This window comes from Nothobranchius furzeri, chromosome 12, assembly GCF_043380555.1.
Source record: "Nothobranchius furzeri strain GRZ-AD chromosome 12, NfurGRZ-RIMD1, whole genome shotgun sequence".
Taxonomy (NCBI): domain Eukaryota; kingdom Metazoa; phylum Chordata; class Actinopteri; order Cyprinodontiformes; family Nothobranchiidae; genus Nothobranchius; species Nothobranchius furzeri.
Window position 1 is genome coordinate 61,020,201 of NC_091752.1, and position 13,297 is coordinate 61,033,497.

Below are 13,297 nucleotides of genomic sequence, written 5' to 3' on the forward strand. Positions count from 1 at the left end.
ACTGCTCCCAAGAGTGTTCTGCAGCATAATCAGCATGTTCTCTTTGAACTTGATATCAAATTTTTGCCTCCTCTTAATCTCTGCACGGTTAAAGTTACCCTTACGTTCTATCACTGGCAAATCAAAAGTTAGACGGATGACACAACCGCCCCCCTGTGGTACTTGCTTGGTACCACATTCCACCCGGCCACAATAAAAAAAAACGGCCATTATTCACCTCCGCCGACTCCGACACTGGCCAAAATGTGATACCCGCCGTTAATTGAATACAGGCTAATATTAGAGGATTTATGGTAGTCATATTTGACATTGCTTTGCCGTTTTTTGTACATGTTCTATCACCCGTAGCTTTGTCTTTTTTCAGCAGCGTTTTTCATGGAGGCCTTTTATTATTTTATTCGTTAGATTTATTTTTGTAAATAAACCGGAAACCAGGAAACCCTCTAGAAAGAGAAAACTTCCCTCAAAAGTTGTTGAGGAACAGGGCCATTTCTAGCAATGTGGAGGCCCTATGCAAGACATTGTTTTCTGCCCCCTATTTTGACAAACTGCAATTGATGATCTATAAACACACGATGAATTGTCACAAATTGCAAGCAAAACATGGTACAGTATTAAAATTAAACACTCACTCAAGAAATACAACTAACTAATACAAACTAGAAAGCAGTCAAAGTTCAGACCTCCACCCTGGGAGGGGTGTTCACATCACACATACCATAATAAAGGGGCTAAGTGCATGTGAACAAGTACGACAATAATTGATTAAAGATTCCTGTATCGAGACAGTGATCAAGATCACAATCTTTCTGAAGGTCTGAGATTTAATTATTTTAAGTATAACTTGGGTTTTATTGGGCTATTAACATTTAAAGCTTGCGTGTAGTTTATAATTGGGATTTCAAACCAAAACAGTATGTTATAACTGTAATAGTAAAGCATTTGATTTTTCTTCAGAAATTTCGGAATAGAAAATGTAAACGTACATGAACAAAAACTCTGACATGGCAGAAATAAAGCATAACATGTATTACAACCTTGTATTGATTTATTTATATGTACAACTTTCAGTGTCTGAGTTTCAGGTGATATTGTCTGTCAGTGTTCAGGTGTTTTTAGCTGCTTTGGTCTTCTGCAGACAAAAGTTTCTTGCACTCTTGGGATGGAAAAACAATGTGGGCACATCTTAGTTATGCTGCTATAGGCTTAGACTGCTGAAAGACATACTGACCACTTTTCACACTCAACTACTTTCTTCTACAATCTGCTCTTTAACTGTATTATTTCCTGCAATTTCAGCTGTTAACTTTATTTTTTCTCTAAGTGTTTTTCTCCCCAGAAGAAGCTACAATGATGTTCCACTGAGCTGTGGTGGCCTCATGGAGGGGGCCATCGTCTAGCACACTGCTGCTAACCACTTAAATTTTCTCCCTCTCCTGATAATAACACTTTACTTTCCTTGACATTGAATGTGCTACTGCTAGTTTACCCGTTTAATTATAGATTCTCTAGGATAAATACAATAAAGTGTATCTCTCTCCAAATAGAATATTTACTAAGAAATCACAATGTAACCAGACACATTGTTTGGTGTGTGTGTGTGTGTGTGTGTGTGTGTGTGTGTGTGTGTGCTCTGTCTTCTCCATCCCCAGTGAGTCGTGGAGGATGGCTGCTTATACTGAGCCAGGATCCTCTGGACGTTTCTTCCTGTTAAAAGGGAGTTTTCCTCTCCACTGTCGCTAAATGCTTGCTTAGTATGAGGATTGCTGTAAAGACTGACACTAGTCAGTGACTCGATGCCACTTGTTGGGTTTCTATGTAAGAAACCTTTTACTGATTGGCTTAATGGACTGACCTGTATTGGAATGTTTACTGTGTGAAGTGCCTTGAGACGACTCTTGTCGTGATTTGGCGCTATATGAATAAACTTGAATTGAATTGAATAGAATTAAATTGAATTGATAAGAACAATCGCGTGAGCAAGCATTCTGAGACCATCCTGTCTTTTGACCCCAAGGTCAAAGCCTCTCTGCAACGCTTGCGAGTAATTTCAGACACAATGGCTCTTTTAGGAGCCACCCAACATCTAAGACATAGAATGTCTAACCTGCAGACCCTGGTTACGTCTCATGGCTGGACTAGAAATCTGAATTCAAAGGGAACTCCGCCTCTTTGGGTTCCTGTGGTCTCGACGTCTGGTGAACCTCACCACTAGGGCTGGGGGTAAACGATTATTTTTAAAATGATTATTCTGACGATTATTTTATCGAATAGTCGACTATTCTAATTAATTTTAGAAAATTAATCTAATGATTATTTTTCTATTGCACAATTAACAAAAACCAGAAAATCTCAAATAAATTCCTCAAAAAAATTGATTAATTCTTACTGTTAGAGAATAAACACTACAGGCCTTCCATTTTGTATAACACTGCTTTTATTGTGTTGCGGTTGGTTATGTTCTGGTGACATGTAGAACTTGGGAGTGCAGACTGCTGCCTGAGAGGTGGTTGGAGACGGAGTGTCTCCACGCTGCTTTGTTTTGGTCACTTATGTGCGTGAGGCGAGTGGTGTTACAACTCTTCCTGGGGAGTTTGGCTCGTGTGCAAAAAGGAAGGGACAATAACGGGATTTAAAAGTTAAAATGATGATCAGGTTTATTTACAACTACAAAAAAACATAAACCTTTCCATCCACAGGTTTGGAATAATAAAACTAATTCTGCCTGTGGGCAATTAAAACAAAGTACAAATAACTAGGGATGTCCCACTGGGCAAAGTTTACTGGGTTCTGGACTAAAATAACAATCTCCAAAGGTCCAAACTCTAAACCGGGTGGTTAAACCAAACTCAAGGTGATATTGTACACTAAACCGAAAACCCACAACACTCTAAATGTAATAAAAGGGAGATCTGCACCACAAAAAAGATGAACTCTAAACCAAAACGTAACAGCTTATCCAAACGCAAGAAGCTGTTAGCGAAAATGCTAACAGTAGCTTTACCAACGTTAAGTTCAAGTTACCAAGTTTAAATAAACCAAAAACACCCAGCAGCAAACAGACCAGCACGGAAGAGAGACTGCTACCACCAAAACGGCTCTCCTAATGTCTGAAAGAAGCTCCTTTATGAAGGGAGAAACGCTCCCGGTGATTTTCTACATCTGCGATAGAGACGAAGCAACGCATCTGACCCCGGAAGTTGTCGTCCGTTGCCGGGAGACGAAGGCGGGCAAAACAGGAAAATAATCTAGTGGTGGACGGACATTGTTCCGGGTCTTCGGTATTTGGTGGAGATGTAAGTGAAGGCGGAGAAGAGGGTGAACTAGAGGAGGAAAAACAGGCAGATTCCTCCTCTATTTACAAACTCCTGGGGATGCAACAAGTGGGCGTGGTGCGTCGACTTCCGGATCTGACGTCGACAAATTTTTAGAATCGAGCCGTCGACGTCGTCGAGGCTTCGCTACAGCCCTACTCACCACTCAGGCCACTTTTGTCCGGACTGCTGATGGGCAACCATCACACAAAGGGTGCGTAGACTCTGCACGATTGTGTCAGTTGGTTTTATGAACAAATCTCTAGCTTATCAAACCATAAAGCCAAACTGATTTTACAACCCAGACTTTGCAAGCTCAATCCCAGATACCAGGTTTTGCTAAAAGATCTAGGTTCCATTCCATCAATTCCTTTATCATCTGTTATCTGTGCAACCATCATTTCATTCATACTTTGTCATGTACAATCATTCAGTTTAGAAAAATAGAATTAAAATAATTTTTATAAACTATATTTTTGACTGTTTGGATTAATGTGAAGTGTGTGTTCTCTGAATAGTCAAAGAAACTAAAGTCTTCTGATTAAACATTCAAAGACCAATCAGATTGATTACTCATATTATATGGAATATCACATATTACTGATCATTTCATATATATGTAGTCAACCATTAACGCTACAAGTGGCACCACTGCCTGCGCTTGCCTATGGCACCAAATGGTCTAGGACCTCTTCTGGAGATGGATAATGGATGGGGATGTGCTTTTTGCCCTCTAGGGTTGTGTGGATGTGCACAGTTACCCAGATGTAAGCAATAACTTTCAAGGGGTCTAGCTGGTTCAGTGTTCCACGATCAGGACAAAACTACATAGTTACAAAAAAAATCAATCAATTTATCAATATATCATCAATATTTATCACTTTCACTTTATTTATCAGCCAATTTCATGCAAGGTAATGTGATGTGTTTCACAACAAATTATTACACGTGAATATGCTACAGAGCTTAAAAACCTATAAACACCAATGTAAACGAAGATCACATTCATACACATCAGTTCGTAAATGTCTATACATCCATTCACACATGCATACACACTCCAATAAGTGTATGTAAAAGCTTTTCAACATGTGCATTTTGGCACAGTACAGGTGCAAAAGCACTTGTGCCACTTGAGTTCCTCCTGAATCCAAGCTGTAACTACAGACCCTTCTCTCCAGAACCTCTGCATAGACCAATGAGGCTCAAGAATGTGGTCCCGCTGTAGTTGGAACACACCCAACACTCCCCCTTTCTAAACAGGTGTCTGCCAATCCAGCGGTAATGCCCTCGATGTCCACGCGATACTGCAGAGCTGCACCAGCCAACACAGCTCCACAACATCCAGAGTGTTTCCTGCTCTCTACCAAATCAGAAAGCTTCAGACGGTGGAAAGTTCTTCTGGCTCTGAGCCTTTTCATTAGCTCACAGGGTCATCTGGCCTGTATTAAATCAAACATGCTAGTAAGAAACCATTAGAGCATCACAAAATCCTAGCCAGCACAATTAATAAGTAATTCCTCTTCCAAATCGTAGTAAATCTTTATCCAAGCCATTTATCTGTTACATAAATATTACACAGCTTAAACACAATCACTGCCCCACCACCATAATAATAAAAATACAAATGTTTGCTTCAAGTTAAAACCTGTTTCTGGCTGGCTCCATGGGTGAAAGCCCAGCCACCAGGCACTCACCAGCATGGCCCATCTCCAGGCCTGGCTGCAGAGGGGACCCCGGTGACGTGTGTCCGGGCGAGGAAACACTGTTTCTATTCACGGCTATCATCATAAGTCGTCTTTGGGCTGCACTTTGCCTGGTCAGTCTACTCCAGGGCTATTCAACTCTGGTTCTGTTGGGCCTGTATCCAGCAGGTTTTCATTTTAACTCAACGCACCTGATGTCAATCGGCAAGTGATTAACAGGCTTCTGCAGAGCATGATGAGCTGCTGCACAGGTGATTCAACCACTGAATCCGGTATGTTGGACAAGATTAGGGATGGGTACCGAATTCGGTACTTTTTAAGGTACCGACCGAATTCCATAGTACTGACCGAGCACCAATTCACTTCATTTGAAACGGTGCCTCTTTTCGGTACCCGTCCTTCACAACGAGAACTTGCCTAGACAGCTGCGCATGCGCAAGAGCGTTATGTCATCGTTCGCTGCGAGCGAGTTGTAAACAGAGCAGCATGGTAGAAAGAACGAACGCCAAAGCTTGGGTCCACTTCACTAAATGTGATGGGTAACTGGGTGATGATGAAACCAGCGACAACGATCTAAGTGAGACGTCCTCGTCTTAATCTGCTCTGGTAGGTAAATAAAATGTTTAAGATAACGTTAGCTTGATTTGTTAGCTTCCGTTTCACTAATGGTGTGTTCGCTTTCTCCTCGGAACTCCGAAATTCCGACTAGAAGAACATGAACGCGCTCTAAAGTTTGGCTTCACTTTACTAAATGCGACGGGTGATTGGGTGAAGATGAAACCAGTGACAACGATTTAAGTGTGAGGCATCATCATTTTAATCTGCTCCAGCAGTTAAATAAACTGTTTAAGATAACGTTAGCTTGATATGTTAGCTTCCTATAGCACCATTGTTATCATCTAATGGTGCGTTCGCTTTCTCCTCGGAAATTCTAACTTCCCAGTAGGAAAAATCAATTGAAAAAGGACGGTAAAAGGATTGAAGATACACAGTAAATTTAGTTCACAGTAAAGATGTTTGCTTCAGTTTAATTATCAGCTTATAAAACTACAAGGACGATGTTAAAATACAAACAGTTGTATGTTATTTATCAAATATGGTTATATATTGAGAAAAATATGTATTTAATTATAAAAGAGAATTAAAAATATTAAACACTCAAAAGTAACGAAAATTGGTACCGTTAAGTACCGGTATCGATTCGTAGGTACCGGGAATTAGTTCCGGATCGATTCAAATGTCAAAGGTACCCATCCGTAGACAAGATAAACCATTAAAACATGTACAAGCCCTCCAGGCCTGGAATTGAACATCCCTGGTCTACTCTGTACAAGCTATCCCATCTGGTTTATGAATTAGCTTCAGTTTCAGTGTGGTTGTAGGGAGCTATTAAATCAGCACACACGTTAGAAATGTTCTGTTTATAAGAGAAAACTCTTCATATCGCCATATAAACTTACGTCCTGTAATAATAATAGTTTCACAGTATTTGTTTATTGGAAAATCTTGATATGAAGTTCAGATTAGACACTAGCATGCTAGATTAAGCTGCCAAAGGCATGTGGAGTAAGAAGTAAACACTAAAATATCACCATAGCAACAGTTAAACAAGGTGGTGGTAAAGGACCTGAGCCACTTTCTCCCATCAACAAGATACTTGAGCTGAATGTTCCCAAAAAGCAAACAGACAAAAATATGTTAAAGTGAAAGGCATAAATGTTGCCATCCAGTCGTCTGGTGTTTGAATTCCTCAAGTGAAAATGTGGACTCAGATAAATGGGGTCTACTGGGGCCCTGAAGGTGCGCTAGAGTTTAAAGAAGCAGGATAAGAAAGCCCCGTGACGTTTGACCTCGGTGATTATTGTACCGGTTGACCGGTGGACCATCAGCTGTTACACGAGCTGCAGCTCTGAGAGTCTGACTAGAAGAAGACACAGACTCACACACACACACACACACACACACACACACACACACACGAACACGCACACACACACACACACACACACACACACAGACGAACACAGACACGCACAGACGAACACAGACACACAGACATGCGCACACACACACACACACACACACACACACACACACACACACACACACACACACACACACACACACACACACACACACACAGAACACACGCACAGACAAACACACACACACACGTAAGCACATGCACACACACACACACATTAGAGACAAGGATTCCTCTGCTCATGGATAACCTCACCAGGGGCGAGTGACGAAGAAGGCATGGAGGAAGGGAGGAGAGGAGGTAATTGGGGAAAATATTCTTTCTTTAGAAAGGGAGAGAGTGAGTGTGCACTTTGAAGCCTTCCTTGCTCGACCACCATAAAGCCATGGGGCTGTCGGTTTGTCGAGGATTTCTGCTGGATGTGTGTGTGTGTGTGTGTGTGTGTGTGTGTGTGTGTGTGTGTGTGTGTGTGTGTGTGTGTGTGTGTGTGTGTGTGTAGAAAAAGCCTCCTGGAGAGAGAGAGAGAGGGCGGCAGGCCTGATTAAATGCTGAAGCCGTCATGCCTGCGAGCCAGCCAGGAGATTAATATCGGCGTAACCTGTTACTTAATTCATTATGGGGATACAGGCTAATTTGATTTGATATTATTTTAATAAAGTTCTGTGATATCCAAGATTGTTTCAGGCTATCAAAATAATTTTCCAGTTATTACAGTTCGTCAGGCAGGTCCCTTTGATAGCACTGGTTCACCAGGCCTGTCCTGAATACATTACACCCACCCCTACTCCATCACACACACATGCACACACACGCACGCATGCACACACACGCACACACACACACACAAGCATGCACACACACCCACTTACACACACACACATGCAAACGCACACATGCACACATCTGTCTTTCTATCATAGTGAGAACCCTCCATTGTCTTCCATTCATTTCTGTGACTCGACTATGCCTAACCCAGAGCCTAACCATCACCAGTGCTGATCTTTTCCTAACCCTTCTTGTCATGTGTCTTGCCCATGTATGTCTGATCTCTGAACTGTGTGTACTGAAACTCTAATTTCCCTCTGGGATTGATAAAGTATCTTTGATTTCATTTGATTTGATTTGATAACCCTAAACCTAACTACTGCAGGCAATGGCGGCACAGAATTTAATTGCTCGCCCCGTAATCGGAAGGTTGCAGGTTCGAGCCCCGTTCAGTTTGTCTCGGTCGTTGTGTCCTTGGGCAAGACACTAACCAAATTTGCCTGCTGCTGGTGGTCGAAGGGACCGGTGGCACCAGTGCTCGGCACCCTCACCTCTGTCAGTGCACCCCAGGGCAGCTGTGGCTACATTGTAGCTCATCACCACCAGGGTGTGAATGTGTGTGCTAATGGGTGAATGACTGATTGTGTTGTAAAGCGCCTTGGGGGGTTCCAGGACTCTAGAAGGTGCTATATCAAATACAGGCCATTCACCATTTCACTAAAACTTAACTCACACCACACCTCTAACTGGTATAGTAAGCTTCTGGTAAACTTCTAAAAAAGTGAGGACCAAAAAAATGTCCTCACTTTGTAGGGAAAATGGTCAAAATGGTACTCAGTATGTAGTATGTACAAGTACACACACACACACACACACACACACGTCTCATTCTCTGGGGGAATTAAAGCCTTGACCTCTGAACTCTACCTCACTGCAGAGTAAAACGCTTACACATTTCCAGATATGCAGAAAGGAGCACGTTTGCTTTCTTCGAGGGGCCGACAGGCCAGCGAGGGCCACTGACCCCAGGTCTGTTGTTATCTGACAATCTTTAACACATTTCCTGGCTCCATGTTAGTAAGCTGTGTGTGTGTGTTTGAGTGTGCATGTGTGTGCGTGTGTATGTGTGTGCATGTGTGTGTGCATGTGTATGTGTGTGCGTGTGTGTGTTTGTGTGTTTGTGTGTGTGTGTGTGTGCGTGTGTGTGTGTGTGTGCGTGCGTGCGTGCGTGCGTGCGTGTGTGTGTGTGTGTGTGTGTGTGTGTGTGCTAAACATTTATGAGAGGATTTCTATTGAAGCTTAACTTGTGAAAGTTTGTGTTGAGATATTTTTAATGAAACTATTTTGAAAACCCAGAATCCAAATCAGGGTTCATTAGAGGTTCTGAATTTCTGTTTTTCTGCACTCAGAGTTGAGTCTCAGATTTTCAACTCTACTGATGATCACCACTGTTTCATCATCAAACACACGGAAGCTGACAAATTGGATCTGTTTGTTACTGAATTTTAGAGTGCTAGCTGGATCATTAAGCTGGTTAAAGCTGAGGTAGCATATTTGGAAAATAAATTGGCTTAAAAATGTTTATATGCAGGTGGAAATATTTTAATATTTATTTATTTTAACAATGTTTTAACATACATGTGCACTGACCGGCATCTAAGTCAGTCCAGATTGATTTCATTATAATAAGGTGTGGTAAATGGCCTGTATTGTGTAGGGCCTTCTAAAGCCGAGCGTACACTGTGCGACTTTTTCACTCGTAGCACTCAGCTTCAGCTCAAACTGTACGACTTCCTCGAAGAGCAGATCTCACGAGCCAGGCGCTCACACTGCACAACCCATTTCTTGGATGCGACCTGACTCCTCACACTTTACGTCTGGTAGCAACACGTCGGCCCTAAAAATATGCTAAAAATAGCAGTTTTTACTCAACACGTTAGACTTTTTGGTCTTGTTTTGCCTGTTGTCCTTCGGGAGTGCTGCAGGACACACAGGGATTTATGGGGGTTGGATGAGGAAAACGAAATAAAGAAAGTAAATCTGTGTTTTGTGATCAGTTTAATTTGACATGAACACGACAAACACGCTTTCTTGACAATCTTTGTGAGTTAAAAAACGTGTAGAAATTAAAACGAACAGTGTGTGTTATTAGGGAAATAGCGGGGAGCGGTGTTGATGCAGGATTGCGCATGCGCCGTGAACGGTTCTGATACATTTTGGGTCGCAGCTGCTCGCAGCGCCGCAACAGTGCGATACCCTCACGAGGGACGAGCAAAATATTAAACACGCCAGAAGTCCGTGTGACCTCACGATTGCTGATCAGCAGCTGGTCACGTGGTGTTAATCGCCTCTCGTAACCCCCTGTACACTACACAACCGCTCGGCGCAAAACTCACCACGATCTCGTGGATTCTCGCACGACTGGAAAATCGGCTCACAAAGTGAAAAAGTCGCACAGTGTACGCCCGGCTTTAGGGTTCTACAACCCTCCAAAGCACTTTTAAACACAATCAGTCATTCACCCATTCACACACTGGTGGGGATGAACTACGATGTAGCCACAGCTGCCCTGGGGTGCACTGACAGAGGTGAGGCCTGCCAACACTGGATCACTGGTCCCTCCAACCACCACCAACAGGCAATGTGGGTTAAGTGTCTTTCCCGAGGGCACAACTGCAGCATTCTTTGGTCAGAGCCGTGACTGAACATGCAACCTTCTGATTACTGAACAATACGCTCTATCTCATGATCCACTGCTGTCCCCTCAGCTGGGAGTTTTAATCCTAGTTAACATGCGCATTAGAAAACCAGCCATCCATCCTTTTCCTTCCGCTTATCTAGAGTCAGGTCAGGGGGTCAACAGCCTGAGATGAGAGGCCCAGACTTCCCTCTCCCCAGCCACTTGGGCCAGCTCTTCCGGGGGAATCCCAAGGCATTTCCTGGCCAGGTGAGAGACATAGTCACTCCACCATGTCCTGGATCTCCCTTTAGGTCTCCCCCGGTGGGAAATGCCTGGAAAACCTCACCAGTGAGGCATTGGGGAAGCATCCTGGCAGCCGTGACAGGAAATCAATGTGTGCCACATAATCATAAAAATAAAAGTAAAATATGACATTTAAAAAGAGCTTTATAAATGTCATATTTAAAATATATATATAAACTTTCCAAACATAATGACATTTTCTAAATAATATAAAAATAAGAAGGAACATTTGTTGGTCAGTGGCTGAAAAGTTTGGGAACCACTGCTAAGTGAAAAATGAATATCGTTTTTTATTATATTTTATGTGCAGTTTTTTTTACATAGGGCTTTTCATGTTTTCTGTAAAGATTGCAGGGCTGGGCGATACGGCCTAAAATCAATATCACGATATATTGAGGATTTCACCTCGATAAAGATAAACTATAACGATATAACGATAACTACAGGTATGCACAGAAACAAAAGTTGTCCACTAGATGGGGCTGACACATGTGTTGCGTCAAGGTGGTAAAGCTTCTTAAAGGGACACCAACGTTGCCAACCTACACACATCTATTCATTTTTTAGTATCAAATTTATTGACATGGGAAAAGTTATCTCGATAAGGGTCAGAAATTTCGATTACGATACATTTTGATTAATTGCCCAGCCCTAAAAGATTGGTATGCTGAAAACCAGTTAATGTTTAAATAAAACATGTTTTGCATAAAACATTAGGTTTTGGTTAGTAAGTGATTGGGAGAATAACAAATGACTGATTTGGATAATGTTGATCAGGCAGAGCTTTGTTGCCAGCGTTCCATTGCACAATTGCTTCAAACACGTTAATAGTAGTGTTCGTTTTTTCGTAAACCATTGGATGAAATTACACAAACTTGCTGAGCTCTAGTTAAGGCTCTTACAATCAGTGGCGGTTTTGCCATTAGGCATAAGTCGGCGGCTGCCTGGGTTCCCCAACATAAGGGGGCCCCCTCACCCTGACCACCGGCGCCCCTTCCACAAAGACGCCAAGTCACAAACAGGAAGCGATTGGTAGTCATTCCAGTCCAATCCAGTTGGTGGCAGTAATGCACCAAATTTCTCTTTGCCAAGTGCCATAAGGCCCCAAATAAGAAGAAGAAGAGAGGCGGGAGCGTTCGTAACAAACTCGAAGCAGTAGTCAAAACATTAAGAATGAAACGGAGTCCGTAAGGCTCTGTAATGCTGCTGCTTTGGGCCCTGGCAGGATGGGCTGGGGTCTCCATGCCCTGGGTGGCAGTTTGACAACAGAGGTGCCTATTGGGGCCAGTAGGGGAGCTGGCTCCCTGGAGGGCTAAGCCCAACCAGCCATTCCTCCCCCTCCCCACATATTTCTCTCCTCCTGCTCCCTCACATCATCACACAAACATACACATAGGACCTTGGGGGGTGGGCAAGTCAGGGAGTGCGGGTATGGACCCCATTTCCGCATTCCTGTGGCAACCTGCCCACAAATTTTATTTGCACCTTGTACACTTCCACTGACGACATTCCACACAAACACACACTTAGGGCCTTGGGAGTGAGCACATTCAACGGCATTTGGCAGGGTGATATCTCAGCCTCCTCCTGGGTGCCGGTGCCCACTTCCAATTTTAAACCGCACTTAGACACTGATGGCTGAGGGTGTAAGTGGGGTGGTGCGGTGGCATCAGCTGGCATAGGCCGGATGATGCCCGCACTGCCCACTCACCACAGCCATGGAATACACCTCATGATCACACAACACTATATTGGAGCAGGCGGAGGGAGACTAGGGGTCTTAGCCACCTCTGTTGTTGCTAGGCTTCCTGGGGCTGGAGGCTAGGAGGGAGATCTGGCCGCCTGGTTGGGGTCTGGGGTGGTGGGTTGCTGTGCTCAGCATTGGGCGGGGGAGCCTGCTCATCAGTACCCCAGCAGAAAGGGTCAAACTCTGGTTACCGGTGATGGTTGTACCCAATGTGCAGCAGTACCGGGACCAGAGTGAATAGGGTGTGTATGGGGAGCATGAGTGGGTGTCCGGCGTGCATTTTTGTAAGTCTTGGGTTGTATGTGCATGTGTGAGCATGAAGGGAGTGTGGGACTGTGTTTGTGTATGACTGTATATGTCAGGTGGGGCCTTTGACTCCTCCCCTCTCCTGGAACTTCTCTTGATGATATAGATCTTCGTCCCCCCTCCCCCGCCACACCTGGTGTGAGGGGTTGTGCCTTGGTCTGCCTGAGTGTTCGTGGCAACCGGGTATGGGGGTTTAAGATTTTGGCATCTGCCTAATAGATCCCGGTGGCTGCCTGGTGGGATCTGGGTCCCGGGTCGCTGGGTCCCGGGCTCGGCCGGTTAGGGGCTGGGAGGCTGAGGGCGGGCCTGTGGGCTTGCCGCTGATGTCTCCCGGGACTCTGCTGGCTGCTGGTTGTCGCCCCCCGGGGTGATCCTCTGTGCCTCTCGAGGGGGGCGGGGGGCCTTTCTGGTTGCAGTCTCCTTGAGGTTCCTGTGTTCTGAGGCAGCGCCTGGATCTCTGGGACTTGGAGCTCCCCCCGTCTCCTGTGCATC